Source organism: Mauremys reevesii, linkage group 9, assembly GCF_016161935.1.
Source record: "Mauremys reevesii isolate NIE-2019 linkage group 9, ASM1616193v1, whole genome shotgun sequence".
NCBI classification, from domain to species: domain Eukaryota; kingdom Metazoa; phylum Chordata; order Testudines; family Geoemydidae; genus Mauremys; species Mauremys reevesii.
The window spans coordinates 21,381,225-21,405,720 of NC_052631.1; the positions used below are offsets into that span (position 1 = coordinate 21,381,225).

General features: G+C 40.6%; 1 long non-coding RNA gene across 1 annotated transcript; it reads left to right on the forward strand.

The window, feature by feature from the left end:
* The first annotated feature begins 790 nt into the window (after positions 1-790).
* On the forward strand, positions 791-22,520 carry LOC120372312. Its single transcript, XR_005584850.1, has 5 exons — positions 791-1,045; positions 16,465-16,496; positions 21,078-21,125; positions 21,906-21,956; positions 22,487-22,520. It is a non-coding gene; the product is annotated as an uncharacterized LOC120372312 (long non-coding RNA).
* Positions 22,521-24,496: the final 1,976 nt, after the last annotated feature.

A 24,496-nucleotide genomic window follows, 5' to 3' on the forward strand; every position in this document is an offset into this window, starting at 1 on the left:
AATCTAGCCCTTAGTAAAGTCAATGGGAGCAGCATGCCCCACCCTACCCCCAGGAGCCACTGCCAGACATGCTGGCCACTTCTGGGAGCGGCGCGGGGCCAGGGCAGGCAGGGAGCCTGCCTTAGCCCTGCTGCACACCGCTGCCACCCCGTAGCCACTTGAGGTAAGCGGCGCCAGGCCGGAGCCCGCACCCCGAACATCTGCACCCCAACCCTCTACCTGAGCCCCCTAACCCTCTTCCTTGAGCCCCCTGCTGCACCCCAACCCTGTTCTGAGCCCCCTGCCACACCCAGTGCCCCTCCTGCACCTCAACTCCCTGCCCTGAGCCCACTGCAGCCCTCCTACACCCCAACTCCTTGCCCGGAGCCCCTTCCTGCACCCTGCACTATCTCCAGCACCCCACCCCCTTACCCCAGCCCTACATTCATGGCCCTGCAAACAATTTCCCCACCCAGATGCAGTCCTCAGGCCAAAAAATTTGCCCACCCCTGTACTACAGTAATAGGGCCATATAAGTACCCATAATACACCACCACCTAATTCTTAAATAAGGTTTTTCATCAGTAGATGTCAATGTGCTTTACAAAGGAGGTTGGGCTCATTATGCCCTGTCCACAGATAGGGAAACTGAAGCAAAGAGAGAGGACTTGCCCAAGGTCTCGGGCAGGCAGTGGCAGGACCAGAACCCTGGTTTCCTGAGTCCTAGTCCTGGAGGTGCTTGCCAACCGCGCTGGGAGCGCGCCAGTCTCCGACCGCAGCAGTTCTTCCTTCTCTGCGGGCGGGAGCCGCCTGGTCCCTGCCGCGGGAGCAGCAGCCCGGCGGGGGATGCGCGTTCCCCGGTGAAGGGACCCGACCGCTTCCCCACCAGAGGCTTCCGTTGTTTTTTCCCCCATCCTCCCTCCCCTCCGGAGTCCCGCGCTGAGGCGTAAGGCCGCGCGGCGCCTCCAGCTGCAGCCGCGACAGCCTGCGCGAGCCGTTCGCGCCCGCTGCTGCCGGGCCGGGCCACGATGACCAGCGGCCAGGAGTGTCAGGATGTGCAGGGCAGGTGAGCAGGCGGGGTCCAGGGCGCGCGGTGCAGCGGGGTCCAGGGGCTGGGCGTGCGACGGGGGCCGGGCGCGGGCTGCACCTGGCTGCCGGGGGATGGGCAGCCCCGCTGCTCCCGGCCGCGGGAACGTGGGTCAGGGCAGCAGCCTGGGTACCAGGGACAAAGCGCCGCGCTCTCCGGCCTGCTCTCTGGCCGGGCCTGGGCGGCCTCTGCCGCAGGGGGAGGCGGCTGAGTCGGGCCGGGGCGCGGGAAGCCCTGGCGGCCGCTGGGATGGGATGCGGCAGGGGGCGGCCGCCGCACAGGGACAACAAAGGGCGCCATTGCTGGGCACGGGCAGGGGGGCTGCGCGCCCGCTGAGCTCCCCAGGGGAGTGTGCCCGGGCGGGCCGTCACCGGCCCCCTCCTCCGCCGCCGAACCCCCGAGAAGCTGGCGGAATGGGAAGTGGAGGCCTCTAGATGCAGCGATGCCTCCACCCCTCCCAGGTACCAGCCTGCAAGGGAGAGATGGACAAGCCCTGCTCGAGGCTACCGCGAGTGTAAGGAAGGGCTGGTAGCAGGTTCCGCGCATGGGCCCGGCTGCCTGTCCAGAGCGACGGCTTGTATCTCACGGGGAACTGCCTCCCCCTCGGCCCAAGATTTCCCGTGTGATCTTGGGCAGGTCATTTAATATATCCCTTGCCTCAGTTTCCCATGTGCAAAGTGGGAATAATAGCACTTCCCTACCGGGGGAGACAGATACACTCATTACTGCAAGACAGATGCTCAGATCCAAAAGTGATTGGCATCATATAATAACACAGGGAGGGGAACAGGTGCTTCTATGTCACTTTGTCAAAGTTAAAGATCTGAATTTCTGAAAAAAAATTATCTTCTGACATGAGGTACACAAACGAAGTGCAGAACCAGATGAAGTTTCTGATCAAAAATATTTATTTTTAATTTACTGATTTAAAGAAAACATTCACGGAAAAATTATTGAAAAAAACATTAAAATGAGTGTGCATGAAGGTTGCTTGTGATCCAGATTTTTAAGAAGCCCCCAAAATATGAACGTTTTATACATGTCCAAAGAAAGTTACAAATTTTCCCTCCAAAACAATTTCAGCCATTGTAGGTTGTTCAGTAATATATAGAATTCTCATTTTTTTTTATTATTCAGCATATAAAATGCACTTATCTGATGGGTTCTAAAAGCACATACAAAAGCTAAAACAATAAACAGCTCATAACAATGTCAAACTAAATAAACTCCTCCCCCACCCATAGTTCTGTATTCTCCCTAAGGGTACGTCTACGTCTAATCGGCTTGTAGTGATCTATGTATTGGATCAATTTATTGCGTGTAGTGTAGACGCGATAAATCAATCCCCGATTGCTCTCCTGTCGACTGCTGAACTCCAGCAGTGCGAGACGTGGAAGCAAAGTCGACGGGGAAGCCGCAGCTGTCGATCCAGCGCTGCGAGGATGCGAAGTAAGTAATTTTAATTCCATCTAAGATACGTTGACTTCAGCTACACTATTCTTGTAGCTGAAGTTGCATATCTTAGATCAATTCCCCCCCACCCCCACCCCCCAGTGTAAACCAGGCCTTAGACTCTTCTTCTGTCCAGGCATAGTAAGCATGAATACATGGATCAGCCTTGCAAATATTGTGATATGGGGTTTCTTTCTGTGCTCTTCTATACCAACTTTTTTCTTACATTAATAAAAGTGTTTCCCAAGTGGGGAGGGATAGCTCAGTGGTTTGATCATTGGCTTACTAAACATAGGGTTGTGAGCTCACTCCTTGAGGGGGTCACTTAGGGATCTGGGGTAAAATCAGTACTTGGTCCTGCTAGTGAAGGCAGGGGGCTGGACTCAATGACCTTTCAGGGTCCCTTCCAGTTCTATGAGATAGGTCTCTCTCTCTCTCTCTCTATATATATATAAGGGAGTTTAGTGCTGTCTAGTTTGTAAAACATAAGAACAAGTGTTTGCATTGGGTAGTTTTAACTTCAACAGTTTATATGCATAAACATTTAGCTTTGCCTGCAAAGCCTTAACCATAACCACTGTTTATCTGCAAAACTGTTTCGGTTTCTGTTCCAGTAGCAGCTGGAGGATCAGAATAATAATCCTCTGGTTCATTTATTGAGCACACTGAGATGCATGAGGTTGCCCCAGAAGAATTCTGTCTGAAAATCCCTTTCCAATAGATAGTAAATGGCTGGTCTTGGGTAACAATCTATTATCTTGAGTTGCATCTCATTTTTTTCTTTGTTTAATTTTTCCTGTCTCTTTTTTCACTGGGGCATGTAACTGTTCAACTGAAAGGAGGTGTGGAGAAATAAAAAGGAAAGAATGGAAACTTTCCAATGAAGATTAGATCTTATTTAGTAAAACCAATGCTCAGAGTCCCTAATGTATGTCAGTAGATGATGGGTAGCGGAATGTGAAAACCCCATTGACCACCTTGAAAGTCCTAGGAAGAAACAGTTTTATCTTGTATTAAAGAATCAAGGTAAGTATAGGAGTTGCTGGGGGACTACTAATGATTGTAGCTAAATGCCCAGTATTTATTGCCCAGGTTATTTGTACCCATTGCATCAGATAAGCACAAGTAGCAGCAAGTAGACCTGATCCACTGAATTCCAAACATAGGGCTGGATGAGAGAGGAGAGTCAGAAAGAGAATGAAAGTCGTGGGTCCTGTGACATCTTGAGATGAAAAAGGCCACCACTGCCTATAGGCTCTCTCTGGGCTCCCAGGATTTATCTAACAGCAGCTTTTCTGCTAATAAAGCGCAAGCAGAAAGTGTCAGCGATTCATGTTCTGTCACTTTTCTGCTTAGTGTGAAGATAAAACTAAAGTAAATTACACAACCTCATTTACCTGTTTATTATTCCAACACAGAAATAACTTAGAGTTTAAAATTTGAAAGCTGCTCATTACATAAAAATGTTTACTTGTACTTACAACGTTTTTACTGAACTACAGTTGCTTTGAGAAGAGACTGGAGGCCAATTGAAATGTTATGGGCATTGACACATTTTCAATCAAATACTCACATATCAAATTTTACATTGATACTGCCCTTCATTTTTTTGAGTTATCTACTTACATGTTGTGATGGAAAGTTTAAACTGCATTATAACGTTTAGTGATGTGATGTGAAGAGTGCTGAAGACAGTCTACATTCTTTTTTTACAGTAAAGTTATTGTTGCTAATGTCCATTTTGCCTCTGCGTGACTAACCTGACACGGTGTCAGAAGACAAACAATAGACGGTGCAGAATTTTGTCAAGCTGCCAAAGTTCCGTTCACCAGAGAGCTTTAGCTTCAACAGACCATTAGGCTGGCCTGATTGGAAGGAGCAATTTGCATGTTTCCACATCAGAGAAGAGCGGGGAGGTGCAGTGTAGTTTTGTAGTCTATGGCCATGGGCAGGAAAGCTGAACATATCTTTAAATCCTTTACCTTTGGAGAGGAGACCCACAGGAACAATTATGCTTTGGTGCTAGCTAAGTTTATGAGCTTTTTATACCTCCCCGTAAGGTGGTTTATGAGTGAGCATGTTTCTACCAGCATGTCCAAAAATGTGAGGAGTCTGGATTCTTTTATGAGAGGCTTGTATGGCCTGGCAGAAAACTGTGACTTTGAAGACAAAAAGGGAAGAGCACATTAGAGACAGTAGTGATTGGCATTTTAGATAAGGGACTTCCAGAGAAACTGAAAGTTAAGAGAGACATCTGGAAATATTAAACATCAAAATAGAGACCAGTGGCCACCAGAAAGTAGCCTAGACAAAGTGACTTACAAAGAGAATCACTACAGGAGATATAATACAGCTGCAAAAAGCAATTGTAATAAGTTCTCAAAGCGATGTGGGATAAGCCCTGGGCAAAATCTAACTTTTCAGACTAGATGCACAAGATGTGGAAAAGATCACAGTCCAAGAGATGTTTGCTCTGCTAAAGCAGCCAAATGCTGTAAATCCACAAAAATTGAACATTTTGCCACTGTCTGCCACATAAAGGCAGTATGGGAAGTGACTGCTGAGGGTACAACTACACAGGGAGCTTCAGTGAATCTCAGAGCCCAGGTTGGCAGACTTGGGTTTGCAGGGCCCATGCTATGGGACTAAAAATAGCTGGGTAGATCAGGGGTTCTCAAACTTCATTGCACTGCGACTCCCTTCTAACAACCCCAAGTGTGTGTGTGGGGGGGAAGCAGAGCCCAAACCCCTCAGCCCTGGGTGGGCGGATTGGGGGCCGCAGCCCAAACTGTGCCACCCCAGGTGGGGGTAGAGCTCTGGCTTCAGCCCCAGGTCCCAGCAACTCTAATGCTGGCCCTGGTGACTCCATTAAAATTGGGTCATGACCCACTTTAGGGTCCTGAGCCACAGTTTGAGAACTGCCCGTGTAGATGTTTGGGCTTGGGTTGAAGCTTAGAAGGGGGCTGGGCTTCAGAGCCCAAACTTTAGCCTGAGCCAGAACTTCTGCACAGCTGTTTTTACTGCTGTAGTACGAGTCTGCAAACCTGAGTCTGTCAACCCAGGCTTTGAGACTCACTGTACTGTGTAGACATACCTTGTGAATCAAGAGCCATTTAGTCTTGGATCAATCATGTGTAATGACACAGAGCCTTCCTGGAGGATGAAACTGAATATTTATGGAAAGAGTCTTCATTTTCAAATAGATTTGGATGTAGATGTAACAGTCATATCAGAAGGGACTTACAGTTATGGAGCTGAAACAAGCAGATGCTGGCCTAAACAGCCTCAGTGGTATTTGAACTGCATTGGACAGTTTTCCTCAGAAACAGTAGACAAAGACAAAAGCTTTAATTTTATTGTGTATGTGATTAGAGGATTGGAGGCTGACAATCTCCATTGTCTTAGTATGGTTGCCATGATGGGTCTAGTGAGAAAGGTGGAAGAAATTGATGGACTATTTGGTGATATTGAACTTTTAAAAGGAGATCCAGTAGAAATAATCTTAAGAGATAGTGCTGAACCATATAGCATACATATGCCCTGCAGAATTTCTATCCTATTACTTCATAAAGTAGAAACTAGTTAAAGAGAATGGAAAAGAATGATATAATTGAGAAAATATATGAGCCCACTGCATGGTACACACTGATGGTACCTATTATGAGTTAAAATGGGAATATACAAATCTGTGTGGATCATAAAAGACTTAATGAAGCAGTAGTGATAGAAAAATATATCCTCCCAATACTAGAAGAATTCCTCCCTAAAGTGGCAGAAGCTACTGTATTCTCCAAGCTAGATGCCTCAAATGGTTTCTGGCAAATTCCTTTAGCCAAAGAGAGTACTAAACTGACTACATTCATTATGCTGTTTGGGAGATTTTGCTTTCAAAGATTACTTTTTGGGATTACCAGCACTCCTGAAATTTTCCAAAGAAAGATGGCAGAGCTGCTTAAGAACATAAATGAGGTTGTCGTTTTTAGGGATGATATTTTAAAAGTGTACAAGTCATCATTGGGAGAACATAAAACCCTCAACAAAGTTCTGAGCTTAATCAGTGAGTCTGTACTCAAGCTAAATAAAGAGAAGTGTGTTTTCTGCCTATACCAAATTGAATTTTTGGGACAGAAAGTAACCAAAGATGGCATTAGTCCTACCCTTGAGAAAGTAAAAACAGTTAGAGAATTGAATGTACCAGAACTGAGATACATACTGGGGATGGTAAATTATCTTGGCTGATACCTGCAAGATCTTTCTACAGTGAGAGAACCTCTGATAAACTATTAAGGTCCAATACATCCTGGCTGCGGGTACAAAATCAGAAGACTTCCTTCAAAAAGGAAAAAGAAGTGATCTCAACTGCTCTACTTTTAATGTTCTACGATGTAAACAAACTGTCAGTTCTCTGTGCTAGTGCCAGTAGCTGTGGCCTTGGTGGTGCATTCTGCTCTTGTACACTTGCAAAGCAGAAAAAGAATATGCACAGTTTGAAAAGGAGTGCCTGGCAAGTGTGTGGAGTGCAATATAAGAACTTCTACAGATATCAGTTAAACTGATAACTGACCGGAAACTTCTATCCTTATCAACAGAAAAGACCAGTCACTTATCCCAGATCAATTATACTCACATCTCAAACCAATGACAATGCCTGTACCCAGTCCTGTAATAATCTAACTAAAGTTTATTAACTAGGAAAAAGAAATGAGTTATTTACAGAATTAAAACAGGAAATATATACACACAAATGAGTTGCAGGCTTAGATTTAAAAAGGAAATATAAACTTCAATAATAAGTGGCTCTATATGTCCTAGGGCTGACCCCTGCCAAGCAGCATGGGGATCTCTTGCTTATGTTTAGGAATCTTTGCCCCTGAGGCTGTGTTTACACTATGGCCAGGATCAATGCCCTGAGATCGATCCACCAGCGGTCGATTTAGTGGGCCCAGTGAAGACCCCTGTACCCTGTCCCTGACGAGAAGAGTAAGGTAAGTCGGGAAAGTTTCTCCCGTCAACCCCTGCAGTGTAGAACCCGCGGTAACTCGACCTAAGGTATGTCGACTCCAGGAATGTTATTCACGTAGCTGGAGTTGCATAGCATAGGTCGACTTACCGCATAGACATAGACTTAGAGTCCAGACAGCATAAAGAGACCCCGTTTCTCCTTGTCATGGATATTTATCCCCTTCACCTCAAAATCCAAGCTGCTGGGATGAGTTCGTGTGCATGCCTCCCCTTCCTGGAGTGATTTAGGAATGCCATCGACTAGGTCTCTGTCCCTTGATGCTACACAATGTCTCATTTGCCTTCGATGGGCCATTTTGTGTGCAGGACGAGAACTTTACCTTAATTAATTCTTTTCCTTTTTACAGAGGTTTACAATGCAAACACTCAATATAACTTTATACCATGGGATACAGATATTATAAGTCAGATTAATGCATGCACCATCCTACAAGCATTTCATAAAGTCTAAACAAATTCTTATAATATCTGTTTTAACTATATTAACCCACAGATAAGCCAGACTGGTTTCCAGCTATGCATTTGTCAGTGTTCAATGAGGTCTTGGGTCTTGGCATGAGCTGGGACCTGGTCTGCAAGCATCACACCCAGATAATACACTGTTGAGACATACAGTGGGGCTTTCAGCAGCTTTCAGTATCTTCAGTTCCTTGAGTCAACAATCAAAACTGAGCAACCTACAAATTGCAGATGCAGAACCAGGAGAAGAAGATTCACCTGTTCCACACCTCCCAGAGACAGCTGTTGCAAACAAAAGGCAGACTAGTCACCACCTTGTTACCTGTTCTAGTTGCATAGTTAAAAAAAACCCTATGATTTAGGGATGAGTAACAGACCAAAATTTGTTTAGATTTAAAATTAGTTTGAAAAAATAGTTTTCTGGTTTTAAAATTGTTAAAATGTGGAAAAGAAAAAGAGAGAGTTGGAAAGTTGAAATTGCATTACATTGTTTAGTCAGTAGGTGGCTTTGTGTGAAGAATATTGCAGTACATCTTTCCCTAGTGCTGGAGACAATCCACCCTTTTTTTTACAATTAAGTTGTTGCTAGTGTCCATTTCACCTCTGTCTCTGTGTGGCTAACCTGACATGTAACATAAAAACACTTACTACATGAGATTTATAACAGTAGTAATATATATTAAGAAAATGTCAAAAAAATTACAGTAAAAAACTGTCTGCCCCTGCTTACCCTACTCTCCTCAGGAAAGCCTTGAGTGATTAGATGATCCTTGCAGTTGGTCTGGCAGGTTAACAAATGTCGGCTTTGCCAGACCAAAGGGGGAAGTGAATTACAGATTTGAGGGCCCTCTGTTGAGAATACCTTATCACCAACTTAAGCTAGTAATTCTAGGGATCTTCAGCAAATGATGCCCAGTTGATCTCAGCTGCAAGTTAAAGCAACTAAGTCCTATTGACTTTTAGATACTTAGGACTGAAACCATAAAAGACTCATAGGTCTATACCAACACCTTAAATTGTACCCAGAAATGAGTTGGGAGCCAGTGAAATATCCAGAGCATAGGTGTGATCTCTTTTCATGAAACACCTCTGAGTAAGCAAGTAACTGCATCCTGCACTACCTGAATTTTCGAAATGGTATTCAGGTGGAGTCCTATGTAGAGTGCTTTGCAATAATGCAATCTCTGAGACAAAAACATGGATGTTAGTGGCCAGGTAGATAATGGCTAGTTAGTTCCAGGAGGAATTCCTTGGCAAGTGAAGTCAGTTGAAAAAAAAAGGACTACCATTGTTATTTGGATGTCCAAAAGCAGCTCAAGATTCAGAAAAACTCCTGAACCGTGAACTTCAGTGATAGTAGAAGGGACACAATATTAAATCTGCCGTTTTCTCTGAATGTTTCCTGAATTCTCCAGAACAGGCTTATGCTCTCATCTCAAATGGACACTGGGAAAGCTGAGTTACTAACTGGCCTGGTTTTGACAAGAGAGACACATGGAGCTTTGTGTCATCTGTGTATTGATGGATACAGCAATCTAAATATCTCACTCTTTCCCCAGCAGCCTCTTAGGGTGAATAGTAGAATGGAGAAATGACAACATAGACCTTTGTTGAACCCTATAAATGAGAGTACCTGAGGCTGATGAACAGTCATCTTGTAAAAACAGCAAAGTCCTTGCAAAGAGAAATGAATAGAGTCCCTTAAAGCAACTCCAACATCTGCAACTGCATCAATACCACCTCATGGTTAGAAGTATTAAAGTCAGCAGACAGATCTGGAAAAGTCATGTGGGTGTCTCATCTTTGTGCATTACTGGAAGGAGATTGTGCTGGTTTCAGTGGTGCACAATCTCTGAGCCATACCTTGGCTGAAACACAGATTGAAAAGGGTCAGGGAAATCTGAGGACATTAACAGGCCCAGGCTTTATTCTCAGTCTCCTTCTCTTCTTTTTCTTTGTTTTCTCCCAAGGCCGCCTCTCCTTCCGTGGCTTCAGTTACCACCTCTGTTTGTGGTGCTGTATAAATGCTCACTACTACAGCTGCTATTACTACCAATAAACATATTTAATAATAATAATAGTGTTTTTTTTTTAAACAATGGTAATATCTTGGAAAATTGAATTGAAAATCTGAATTGCGTGCTCCATTCCTGGTGCTGCCTCAGGCTTTTTGCTCATTGGAGTAGCACTCTTTTTGTGCTTGTTAGGAACAGTGTCTTTGTTTTTTCTGCACCAATAAAGTAGTTGTTTTAGTGACATACAGTGTGGTATTTTGATTATCTTCTTAACTAACAATTAAAAGACAGCATTGCAAATATGGTTCCTACTGCACTGTCTAAATACTTAAAAAAACAAACAAAAAAAAATCGGCCCCTGGAAAACAATATTCTCTTTCATGGACGACCACTGCAACAAAGCAGAAAGTCCCTGGCAGCAGTAACTGAGGAAGGAGGAGAGCCTGTGGTTTAGATTGTCCTTTGCGTTTTAAAGAAATCAGTATCCATTATGATATTGATTATATCAGCACAAATCAGACTTCTATTTACTTATAGTTATCTTAAAAAAATAGTTGGTCTATCATTTTAGTTTCTCAGTTTCTTGCACTCTGAGTATAATACAAAATATTGCACATATTTGCATTACAGAGGCATATCATACATATATGTATCAGGCATGCTTTGAGTAATAAACTTTCTGACTGAAAGAAATCTTTTAAAGACTCTGCAGGAGTTTTCTTCCTTCAGCATCATATGCAATCTTTATTTTTTTAAACAAAATGTTGCATTTAAGAATTACATTTTATATGTTGATGCAATTTTCCAAAAACCCCAATTATCAGAAGAAGCCTGAATGTGTTTTTTTGAGAAGACAGGTTATAATTGGGAAGGAACAGCTAGCAATTGTATATATAGCAATGCACTGTTTTTAATGCCAACCAATAACTATAAATAGTAACTGGCATATACCAAAATTGGTAGCAAACAGAAAGTGGCATAACAGCATATTGAACTATCTGGTTGTATATTAACAGACTTTGTTAATTTTTAATCTTATCTCTACAACATTAAGGGAACTATGTAACTTAATTACAAGGGCCTGATTTTCACTCCATACTTAGACAAAAATTGTTGAAGTATCATCTGATTATATATTGTGATTGTGATAAGCAGTATTAAATCTGTCATCCCTCTTTAGTATGTGAAGAGTGTAGAAGGAACATGGAAGCAATATAAACACATTTGTGTAATTAATAAAAAATAGATTCTGCAAATAATCAGATATATAGCAGCATATTTAAATTTCATGTTACCACTGCTGGGAATAATTTAATCATATAAGAGGTAAATTCTGTCTTGACACATTATAAAATGACTGGTTAAGGAACTTCTTACTTGTAGTGATAGTCTTAAATTAGCTGGATTGAGTTGGTGGATTTTTTTTGTACGTAAACTGGAATTGTTTTATTACTGATCCAGCAAATAATGATGTTTCAACCTACCCACATACCACGTGATATTTGTTGATTGCTTTCAGTGGGCATATCTATAAAGTGCAGGGTAGTACAAGGTAGTGACGTACAAGGGAGAAGATGGAACAAATTTGGCAGGCTACTTTTACTCTGAGGTCTTTCTCTTTGAAACCAAAATCTGAATTCCTTCTGTTGTCTCATGCTTTCTGACTCCTCTAGTTGCTCTGCATGGATTTTTGTGCTTTTTCTCTTTTCCTGTAATTGATTTGCACGTATTCCCAGTAGAGTTCAAGTGGAATAATTTGTAAAAGGGGTATAGTGCTCTGCAGCTTGAGAGATAAGTCTGTGCATAGCTCTTGTGCCTGAAAAAGCACTTTGACAGTTATATTTAGGAGGTTACTTTTACAGGTAGTCAGGAATTTTCAGCAGAAACATTTTTTGTAAGAAAATGCTAATTCATTGAAACCAAAACTTTCTGGGAAAGGGTTGGTTCTGACAAATCATCCGATTTAAAAAAAATTGAATATCAAACATTTGGAATTGTTGAAACATCTTGTTTTGACGTTTTTGAAAAGTTTCATTTTTTCCTTTGAAGTGACTTTTCATTTTACATGTGTATATTTTTTTTTTTAAAAAAAGGTTAAAAATAGAGAGAGGTTAGAATTGAAATGAAACATTCTGATCAAAAAATTATTTTTGGACTATTGGTTTGTGAAAATTTTTGAGATTGTGACATTTCATTCTGATTTGTAACAGAATTTTTTTTCAAAATCCAGAAAATTCTCACAGTATGAGAAACCCATTTCCCACCCAGCTCTAGTTACTTTTTTTTATCAAGGATCTGAAGTCAATGGAGAGACTCATATTGACTGTGTTGGGAGTTTTGAAACTCTCGTCGACTTTACTAGGAATTGGATCAGACTCCAAATGCTGGAAAGCGAATCTTCCAAATGTAGCAGCTTAAAAACAAACTCCAAGACAGCTTTGTGATGCACACCCGTGTCTAGAGCTCCATGTTTTTTTCAAATACTGTACTCAATAACACGAAATAAAACAAAAAACAACATATAAAAGGAAAAAAAAGCAAAAAAGTCACCCCGCAGCAGGGCGAGCTCCGAAGTGGATAAACTGTGTAAAACGCAAGCATAACACCGACAGACCCCAGTCGTCAGCAGGCAGGATTGAACCGGGGATCTCTGGAGATTAGTGCATGAGCTGCTACAGCATGAGCTAAAAATCAATGGCTGTTAGCTAAGGCTGTAGGACAGACTCATTTTCCCTCTCTTTTTAAATAGTCTCGGTGCCAGTAGATGGGACAGAACACCACACCCAGGAGGTGTGTGGGTTACACAAGGACAAAAAAATCCCCCCAAAATAAAACAAAAATTTATAAAAAATAAAAATAGTTTCACAGGGCTCTACCTATGTCACAAGACCAACTGAGCAAGGCTGCCAAGTCTATTGTCTTAGGGAATCCTGTGCCAAGGTCCATCAAGTGTATTTGGCAGTTAGACAAATTGCTATTAAAGCTACAGAGGGATCCCAGGGCCAGTGCCAGCCGTTAAGACAACTGTGCAAAGCGATAAGATTGATGACTCTGTAGCTGTAAAAATATTTAGAACAACTGCAAGGATTGGATACATCCTTCACCAAGGTCCCCTATAACTGAAGATTTGGTTTATCTCAACCAGTTGTGGAGGGAAATGCACGAGTTTCAGAATTCCCTGCATCAGCGGAAGTACTCTTGGTCTGGAGGGTCAGAAACTGATGTGTGATAGATAATTTTTGGGTACCCCATAAATGGAGTCTCTCTGCTTGGACCTTGAAACATCCCAACAACACACAGGCATGATAGCACTTGTTCATTGGTTTGCTCCTTGTGATTTGCAGCATGGAATGAGGCCCACAAGTGAGTTTGGAGTTTCTTAACAGTTGTTGATAATATTTGTAATTTGGTGCAATACAAAAAGCAACACAATTGTTCTTCCAAAATATCTTAATGAGCCAAACCTAAAAATCAACACTGGCAGATATTGGTTAGCAGAATGCAGAGAGCTTAATGAACACATTGGGGCAGGGAAATCCGTGTATATCCTACTTCAATTTGAAAACTGACTCTCAGAATTAAGGGAACACTGTTGAGGTTTTTGAGTCTTAAATTTGCATAATCAGAGAGTCGTTTCATTTTGTAGCACTGTCTATAAGGGAGCCAGTGTGATTGTATGTTTCTCTGATATTTGAACCCAAAATTCACTGCAAGGCACACTGTGAACAAATCAGTGCACATACAGTACCTGCTTTCATAGCGTTACTACATCAGTTTACTTTTGGGTGTCTTACTCTTTTTAATATATACTGGGTAGAGCTGGTCAAAATATTACTGTTTTTTTGCAGTTTTTAAAAATCCTTTGACATTTTCTCTGAAAAAATTTGGGGTTTGTTTTCTTGTCTCCCCCAACCTATTTTCTCATTCTTCTTTTCCCCTCTTTTTCTTTACTCCCCATTTTTTATTTATAGTAAAAAAATAGAATAAGGAAGGCAACAGGAAGAGAAAGGGGAAAGAAGGACAATGAAGAATCAAAACCTGAAAAATTTCAAAGAAAATGCATATTTTCCATGAAATTTTTCATTTTGAAAAATAGGCAATTCTTCAAAGCAGTTTTCAAATTTAAAAAATTGACCAGTTCTGTTACTGAGCTGTGTTGCAAGCTGTGATTGTAAAAAGACAAAAATAAAATGGGACCACATTACAAGACCTAGGTAAGTGCTATCAAAGGAAACAACAGTTCAAGACATCAAGCCTCTCTCTATATTGCTTTCTCTTCCTTTATTTCCTTACCACACCAGAAACTGAGGAAGAGATACTAACATAGATTGGATTGAAGTGATACAAGACATTAATGAGAAGAAAGTATACAGCAGAGTAGGTGTATGAGCAAGGTATTAAATAGTGTTAATGATAATTCATATGTTCTAGATTAATAGTATAAGAACACAGTAGGAAAAAGGCAGATTGTCAACTTAATTAGATGTGAATATGGAAATTAAAACACCTGTTGTTTTGATAAAGTGTAATAGATCAAGAAGATCTAATTAATGGTTGAAATTAAAGGAAAGAAAATGTGGTAAGTAGAAAGAAAAAGAGAATACAAATGAACTTCAGACCATCAATCTGTCTGATTACAGTGAGGATTTAGTTTACGCCAGAACATTATGCCTAGATGAAAGGTTTTCCTCACTGTGATACTAGGGGTGTTGTACTAGTGTTACTGGGAGGAGAATTTGATGATGATTATATAGTTCGGCACTGGGTTGCCAGATATTAGTATTGTCTTGTATTTTCTTACATTTTGAAGAGCTGTGTCGCACAATAGATTCATTCACTGGCTTTTCATCTTCCTGGCCCAACACAACTTGAGACACCATAAATGGTCCTGTTTTTCAGAAAGTGCAAAATCATGCTCCTCTGCGCTATCTTGGATTGAACATACAAAAATCACTTTTAAAATTTTTTGCCTTGGTTTCTTAGGTTACACATAAAATTGAGTTTTTATCCTCATCTAGTCTTTATTGGATTTTGGTCCATATTATGTGTTTTCATATAATTGGAAGTCTGAGCAAAAGAGAGGCCTTGTGAGAGTTTTCCCACTAATTTCAGTGGGATCAGAATTTCAGACCAGGTTTTTGATAGGATACACATTGAAAGTCAGGATTATGAGTTGCTTAATGGGGAAGTGCTACTTGTTCTTCTCTTAAGGAGCTTGAAACAAACACTTAAATTGTTTGTTTGTACTTTTAAATGGTCTTCATCATTTCATGTGATTTTAATGTATTTTGAACTTACTGGGATGTAGAAGTATGGATAGGAAATAAAGCATTGAAAAGGTAACATAGCTTTAGACTCTGGTACTGCAAACACTCATGCATATGAATAACTTGATACGTTGTTATCAGTGTTGTAGCCATCTTGGTTCCAGGGTATTAGAGAGACAAGGTTGGTGAGATAATATCCCTGTGTAAGTTTGAAAGCTTGTCTCTTTTACCAAGAGAAGTTGGTCCAATAAAAGATATTACCTCAGCCACCTTGTCTCTCTAACTTTATATGTGAGAGTACTTAGAGTGAGTTCAGTGAGTCTACTCACATGCATAGTTACTCACGTGCCTTAGACCCTGGACCTGCAAACTCTTGTGCTCATGCTTAAGTAGTTTAATTGAAGGTAAGTGAGTCATTCTGTTGATGTTAATGGGCCTACTCACATGCTTAAGGTTAAGCATGTGTTTGAGCATTTGGAGGATTGGAGTCTTAGTTTATAATACATTTGCTGTTCTTTGGATACCCCAACAAATAATGACATTGTGTTCTGTGTTGGTTTTTCCCATTATATTATAAGATAGCTACATTCTGCCATTTCATATGCAGATTCATAATATTCTAGTAAAAATAAATTTTTAAAGAAAATCCGTATTCTATGAAAGTTATTATTAAAACACTGAAGTATTTTTGACATGGATTGGGTTACCTTGTAATCCTTTATACTTTTTTCTCTTCATAATAGTAAACACCCAAACTAGTTGTTCTTTCTGCTGTGTTTATGTCTGATCTGCAAATCCTTACAAGAATAGACCTTACTTATGCAAGAATTTCCTCAGTGTGGCTATGCACACAGAAGCATTATGTGTAAGGCCAGAAGGGACCACCAAATCATTGAATCTGATGTCACAGGGCATGTAACACTACCCAGCCACCCAACACCAAGCCCACGACCAGAATTAGAACAAAGTTTTACAGCCCAGAGGAGGATCAAGCCCTACATCAGAATTACTCTTCAGATTTTCAGGGTATTTAGCTAGTTATTTTTCATTTTGATTTTTGGGTTTACATTTAAAAATATTTCTTCTTAAATATATTGTAGACTGGTCACTTGTTGGTTGTAGTAACAGAATATGGCAAAATGTTAACATATGTTACTGATGTACCAATCATTTTGTCTTCCAGTGGTGATGATGTTTCCTCTTTAAAAGCAAAAGGTACAGTAACTTTTCAAAATATACAGTAGTTTCAAATGGATTTGTTATTAGATTATCAACTCTGTTGAACTTGAATCTCAATCTGATTAACCAAACTACATTTCTTTTGTATCCCATTAGTTTCATGAATAAGAATTTGTGGGGTTTTGTTTGTTTTCTATCATTTATATTTTTCTCAGATCCGTCATGTATTCCTTTCATGTTATTTATAAAAGTATCATGATTAGCGGAAAGATAATCATGCATTTATAATTCAGTATGATGTTTTTGTCTAACTTCTGTGTATCACATTTAAAGCATGGATTATTCATATAATGCCAAATACTGAAGTTAGTAGGTGTTTTGTGTGAGATAAGGTATGGCTGAATTTGACCTATAGTGCCCTTACAATTTCAATTATAGTAAATGTGTAAAAAGAAACTATGACATAGCTTGAAATTATGATAGCTACAATAAAGTCAGGATGATCTGTACAGATGCTCTTATACATCTAAATTCTTGTATGCTCTTAATGTGTGAACTGAATTCCTTTGTTTAATTCACATCTTCATTTTACGCCCCCCATATAACACAGTTCCATTGCCTATCATAGAATAGCAGGGTTGGAAGGGACCGCAGGAGGTCATCTAGTCCAACCCCCTGCTCAAAGCAGGACCAATCTCCAGACAGATTTTTACCCCAGATCCCTATAATGGGCTCTCAAGGATTGAACTTATAATGCTGGGTTTAGCAGGCCAATGTGCAAACCACTGAGCTATCCCTCGCCACCAGGAAGTCAGACTAGATGATCACAATGATCCCTTCTGGGTTTGTAATCTCTGAATTGCTTCCTCTTTTTGTTGGATGTACTATGGTAATGAGTAGGGGAATCAGTAATTCTGCTGTCATGGCACGAGTTGTGTGGCTGTGAAAGAAGAGTGACCGACCTCCTCCAGAATGATTCTAGATGATTATGTATCACATTCTCTGTTCGCTAGTGGCAGGCATGCTGACAGAGTGGGTGACCACGACCTTTCCTCCCTCTCCTGGAGCTGTAATATGTCACTGCCACTTTTCACTGATCTTCAGCACCTAGGATTGAGAGCCTCAAATTTGCTACTGGTTACACACCTTGCATTTTCTGGTGACATAATGTTATGCTTTCCTTAAGCCACTGGATTGGCAGAATTTCAAAGGGTACATTCAATAGTGAAGAAGTCTTTAAAAGGAGAGTGAAAATAGTTCAATAAGTATCAATTTACAAGGGTAAATTGTAGGCAGTAGTCAAATTCTCTGCTTCCTGAAAAACTAAAAGAAAGTCTCAAAATAACTGAAGTCACAAGTGCAAGCTTTTAACTTCTTGATTGTTTTTAGTTGTTCCTTGAGGAAAATTATCTTTATGAGAGGAAAAAGGAATAGGTAGAGTTAGCATAATTAATTACTAAACTATGGAGTCTGTGAGAGAAGGAAATAGGAATTTACTGTCAAATCATTTCAGTAATTCATCCACAGGTTAACTCGCCCCAAATATCATGAGCCATCTGATCTGGTTATGGCCAGATGCTGTGCCAAAAGAAGCATAATGTGTGCCCACATTCCCTACTTTAAACACACATCAATCCATAGGATGAAAGGTGTCATTCGAAAACAAAAACTGGGACACTTTTATGACCAATTTTTTAGGGTTACAAAACTCCTACAAAAGTGCACTCTTTTAAAATATGTGCTGACGTTGCTATCGCCAGCTCCTAACTCAGCAGCAACGTGTGTATTTCTCAAGTGAGAGGATGTTTTTCAGTAATCCGGTGTTCTGAATAAGTTTGTCATGAAACACTGGACCAGTGTCATTAATAACCATTTTGAGCAAAAGATTGATTTCCATAAAGTCATTTAACATTTGTCTGAACTCCGAACTGTTCATCACAATTAATACTGTTCCTGGTAAACACAGAGCATATTCTTGAAGAAACATTTTGTAGTTATTAAAAAAACCCAAAGCATTTTGACTGATGAAATGAAAAGCCAGAACATTTTGTGTGTCCCAGAAGAAGTTCTTGGGACAGTAGGCTATCATTTGAAAAACCAGAACTGTCCTTGTAAAACAGGGCATTTGGCTACTTTATGTAAGATTACGTTATCATGTATTCCCATCTCCAGGTAAATCTATGTCCTAGTAAGGAGGAGAGGATGGAAGATAATAAAATAAGGGCAGGATCTGATAAGAAAAAGTCAAATGAAAAAGTCCCATTCAATTTCATCATGTCATGGCAGATAGCTAAAAAGTGACAAGTTTTTAAAGTGCTTATATACATATGTTGGAAGTCTAAATAATAGGATGAGTGAACTAGAGTGCCTCATATTAAATGAGGATATTGATATAATAGGCATCACAAAAACTTGGTGGAATGAGAATAATCAATGAGATACAGTAATACCATGATACAAAATATATCGGAAGGACAGAATAGGTTGTGCTGGTGGGGGAGTGGCATTATATGTGAAAGAAAGTGTAGAATCAAATGAAGTAAAAATCTTCAATGAACCAAACTGTACAATAGAAACTCTATGAATCATAACTCCATGCTCAAATAATAAGAATATAGCAGTAGGGATCTATTACCAATCACCTGACCAGGATGGTGATAGTGACTGTGAAATGCTCAGGGAGATTAGAGAGGCTATAAAAAAAATAATAATGGGGGATTTCAGCTATCCCCATATTGACCGGGTACATGTCACCTCTGGATGGGATGCAGAGATAAAGTTTCTTGACACCTTAAATGGCTGCTTCTTGGAGCAGCTAGTCCTGGAACCGAGGAGAGGGAATTCTTGATTTAGTCCTACGTGGAGCACAGGATTTGCTCCAAGAGGTGAATATAGCTGGACCGCTTGGTAATAGTGACCATAATGTAATTAAATTACTCCTTCTCATAACACAAGAACTAGGGGTCACCAAATGAAATTAATAGGAAGCATGTTTAAAACAAACCAAAGGAAGTATTGCTTCACACAATAGACAGTCCACCTTTGGAACTCTTTGCCAGAGGATATTGTGAAGGCTAAAACTATAACAGGGTTCAAAAAAGAACCAGGGTACATCTACACTACCCACCGGATTGGTGGGTAGCGATCGATCTATCGGGGATCAATTTATCGATCTCCGATCACTCTGCTGTCTACTCCTTAACTCCACTGTGGCGAGAGGTGGAAGCGGAGTCGATGGGGGAACGGCAGTGGTCGTGTAGCTGAAGTTACATATCTTAGGTCGACACCCCCCTCTAGTGTAGACCTAGCCCTAGATAAATTCATGGAGGATAGGTCAATCAATGGCTATTAGCCAGGATGGACAGGGATGGTGTCTCTAGCCGCTGTTTGCCAGAGGCTGTTAATGAGTGACTGGAAATGGATCACTCGATGATTACCCGTTCTGCTCATTCCCTCTGGAACACCTGGCATTTGCCACTGTCTGAAGACAGGATACTGGTCTAGATGGACCTTTGGTCGGACCCAGTATGGCTGTTCTTATGTTCTTATATGTATGTTCTTAGCTGTGTGCTGAAGGCTGCCGGGCTCGTGCGGCGGGGTCTGGGTTCCTGGCTGCCTGGCCACCTGGTGCAGCAGGGTCCAGGCCGCCCAGGCAGATGTGGTGGGGTCGGGGTCAGGGCTGCCAGCCAGCCCCGCAGGGTCTGCAGTCTGGGGCTGCCGCCTGGCCCCTCACCCAGGGCTCCGCTCCTGGCCCCGCTCTGTGGAGGGGGCTCTGGGCGGGAGGCGCTGCGCATATGGCTCTGTGGGCGTGTTATGCTCATACAAAGCACACGGGATCTTTATAGAGGAAGGTAAATACGCAGCATTTATTGAAAATACAACAGTTAGCATATACTTTTCAGTCACACACACATACATACATACACACACACACACACAGAGTCCTGCCAGTGATGTTCATAGTTACCAGTGTCGGTCGCGATCCGATGCTCCTGGAGTGTGGCAGGACGAACCCAAAACTCATGGCCAAGCACCCTGGTTCTTATAGGTTTTTTTTCCTTTGTTGAAGTCTATGGGACCGGTTACTTCTTAATTGGTGTAAACATTCCAATACACATCTGAGAGGGTCATCCTGTCCTTTGTTCTGATTTAATCAGTTGAGAATAGAGAATCCTGTCTCTTACTTGCTAAACCTTAAAACAAAGAAATGTATATTTAACTAGAGTGCCTAATTTGTAATACATATAGAAAACCATAGTAGACATTATAACACATCCTAAAACAAAAGAGTGACCATAATCACTCCTAAGGATTGTTCTGGCCTGTCATTCCTTTCTGCTATTCAAAAAGGGTGGCTGACAGGATGAAATCAAATGATACATTAATTCTTATAATACATTATAAAATCCAGCTCCTACAGGCATGTTTGGGGGAGCTGTGGTTCTCAACTTTGGGCCCAGGTAACACTGTGGGCTGCATAAAAATAGATTGAGAACCACTGGTCTAGGCTCATGGATTTTAACTGTTTGTATGTATTTGAAAACGTTATCTATTCTTTCATTTTTCTTGTGAAACATACATATTTTATCCTCTGCTGTATTTCTTTTTCTAAAGTAGAAAGTTATGGCACTAGAGAGGATGACTCAGCTCAAGAGTGTAAATCAGGTAAGCAGAAAAGTAGTATTCTTACTAAAGCTCCAAGTCTTATTGAAGAATCCATTGAAAACTGCAAGCAGATTATCCATATAATATTCTCCTTTTTGAGTGTGGGATATTTTACATTTTGGTCAACACCAGACTTTATAGAACAGGCTTGACCTGCTGTTCTGATCCTTTTTTAAGGCGTCTAAATAAGGTCTATCATGTCGCTGAGGTGTTATATAAATAAAGGGAGGAATTTCTCATGATGTTTTGATAGAGTAAGCCTGTGATATCAATTTTATGCTAACTCCTCAAATTGTGTTTGTTTCTTACCAATGTTTTCTTTTCAGCTTACACTTTTAAATGTAATGAAACCTTTTTGCAACACATTCACTGTCTGTGGATCAAATCATGGCTAGTCTGTGCAGATATGCTAGAATAGGGAGAGGGTTCATGGAATTCTTTCCCCAGTATGCCTGCTGTGGGACAGCCATAGCTTAGATTGCTGAACTGGGGGCTTTATGTTGTGAGGCTAGAGGTGGTCTCTCAGGTAGGAAGTTCCCAAACCATTAAGGGCTTTATATGTCATAACCAACATCTTAAACTTTACTCATAAATCAATACAAGCCAGTGAAGATTCTGGAGCATTGGTGTTGTATACTCCCAGCAAGAAAGCTTACTCTCTCTCTCTCATGTATATAACTTGTTGCTCAGCTAATCCGCTTAAATATCAAAATTTATGTTTTGCTTATCTGTGAAGTTATTTAATTATTACCATGGCTAATGGGATGTAATTTTATTAAGGAGAAGACAGTTCTGAAAATAACTCCGAAAGTAGCTCTGAAAGTGAGTCAGGTGAGTATTATGTTGCAGTATCTGTATTTCCTTGCACTCTTTTAAGCTTTTAGATTGATCTTAAATGATTAAAACACTACTGTTTATTTAAATAATTTCAAACCAATTATTTACCATGATCAATTCAGTGATTAGATACTGAAAAGCCGAATAATATTTTATGTGCTCAAATTATTCTCATTCTCATTATTCTGAGTTTATCCCATTCTCTTTCATGAGTAAGGATTTACACAGAGAAGTAATAAAAAAAAGGCTAAAGTTGTTTTATTCTAGACACAATACTTGTTGAAATCATTTTTTGTATCACAATAGTTGTCCTAAGCAACAAGAGGTCATAAGTACACTTAAAAATTGGCAGCAAAAGTGGCAAAACAGGATGAGCAGAAAAAGAATTGCAGGAAGCGATTACTGTTGGTGAAAGGCATGAATGTTTTGATGTATGCGTTATATTACCAGCAGTCTATTTATATTTCTTGCAAGTTGATTATATAATTTGTATTTAAATAATTAGAAGGCTTTTTTGTCTGCAGATACTGAGGAGACAGATATAAGAAAATCTGGTGAATATATATATTTTTGTTCTTATTTCTGTTGCCATAAAAGGACAAGTTCCATTAGTGATTCTTACAATAATTTATAGGGGGCAATGGGATCCAAGAGCAAGCAAATGACTGAGTGTTGATACAGTGTGTAACATAGCCTAGTTGTAAAGTATTTCTTCCTGTTAACCACTCCCCATATTAATAAAGAGCCCAGTTAAGAATTTATATTGTATGGTCTTGCGCACTCACACTGTGTATTTATAAATAAATACATTCAAAATACTTTCTTAATGCAATTTTAAAGTTGCAGAGTTAGGAACCCTAAATTCAGGAAATACCAAAGTTACTTACTTAGTTGCATGTAAGCATTGCAAATAACTATGCCGCAAACTAATCTCAGGTAAAATAGAGTTTACTCAAGAATGGATTCAACTCACAGCCTTGAATTATGTGTTCACATATTGTTTTTCAGATAACATAGTGTAATAGCATGTTTTCCAAACCAAACACACACACCCTTAAGATAGTGTGATCATGTAATTAAAGATTCTCACAGCCTGATTCTGCAACCCTTTCTGCTGGCAAGTTATCTTCATGGCACTGCTAATGTGAGTATACACTACTCACCATGATTAAAGGCTGCAGAATCAGGTCAGTGGTGCATATTGTAGGTAGAGCTGGTAGTGCCACCTATAGTTAAGGTAGCCTGACACTTCCCATTAAAAAACCCTGTTTTCAGTTGCTTATAACATTTCCAAACATTAATGATTCAGACAGATATGTTCCATGCTGAGTGTCTGCCTCAATTTGAAGCTTTTTGCAAAGTTTCAGCAAAGATGGTCTAGCCTTTCCAAAAACAATATTAGGGAAAAATACATTGTTTTCCCCATATTTAAAGAGAAAAATTCTTACAACCATTTCATTGAGAAGCTCTAGTGCAGCGATTCCCCCAAACTTTCGTTTTTGTAGACCACTTTAAAATTGCTGAGGATCTCGGTGGACCACTTAATGATCTTTCCAAAAATTGTTTGTACTGTTAGCTAACTATTGTAAATAGCTTTGGATAAAAGCACTATATAAAAAAACCCTTAATAATAATTAACATTTTTTGTTCTTCAAATAGAAGCATACAACTCATATTTTAATATCAGTAATCTTACCTTTCTAATGTGATGGATGTGCCTTCTTTCCCCCGCTCCGGCAGCCCCTGAGCTGGGGCTGGGAAGGACGGGGGGGGGTGTCTCTCCCTCTCCTCCCCACTGCAGCAGCCCCTGAGCTGGGGCTGGGAAGGAGTGGGGTCTCTACCTGGCAGCCGCAGCCCAGGAGCTGGGAAAAGTCACCTCTTTCTCTGGCTGCCGCAGCCCTACACATCCCAAATTTCCCCCACCCCCTCTTCTCACCCCACTGTCCCCTCCCACCTACCCTATATTCTCCCCAAGGCCACCACCTCACCTTACATGTGCATCTTCTGCAGGGTCCAGGCACCTAATTAGTGGAGTTGTGCAGGTGTCTCCACTTCATTCTCTCATGTGTGGCCACCCAGGTGCACACCTTAGAGGGAACTAACCACAGACCACCTGAAAGGAGCTCGCGGACCACTGGTGATCCACGGATCACAGTTTGAGAACCTCTAATTAGGTGCCTGGAAGGTTTTTTTTAATATAGCTCTTTTATCCAAAGCGCTTTACAATAGTTAGCTAATGGTACAAACAACATTTGGAAAGATCATTAAGTGGTCCGCTGAGACCCTCAACAATTTTCAGGTGGTCCGCAAAAAATAAATTTGAGAACCACTACACTGGTGCATCTATGGTTTGAAGCTGGGACTTGAAATTTGGCATTGGGGAATCACCCTGGTGTTGGGGATAGGCTTTTTGTTATCTACATAAAGGAGTGTCTCACTTTGGCTAAGTTACAAGCCTTTAAAAATCTCACTTCACACATGCTCAGTAGAGATTTTATAGAATTTGGCAGTTAAATTCTCTGAAGATTCCATCT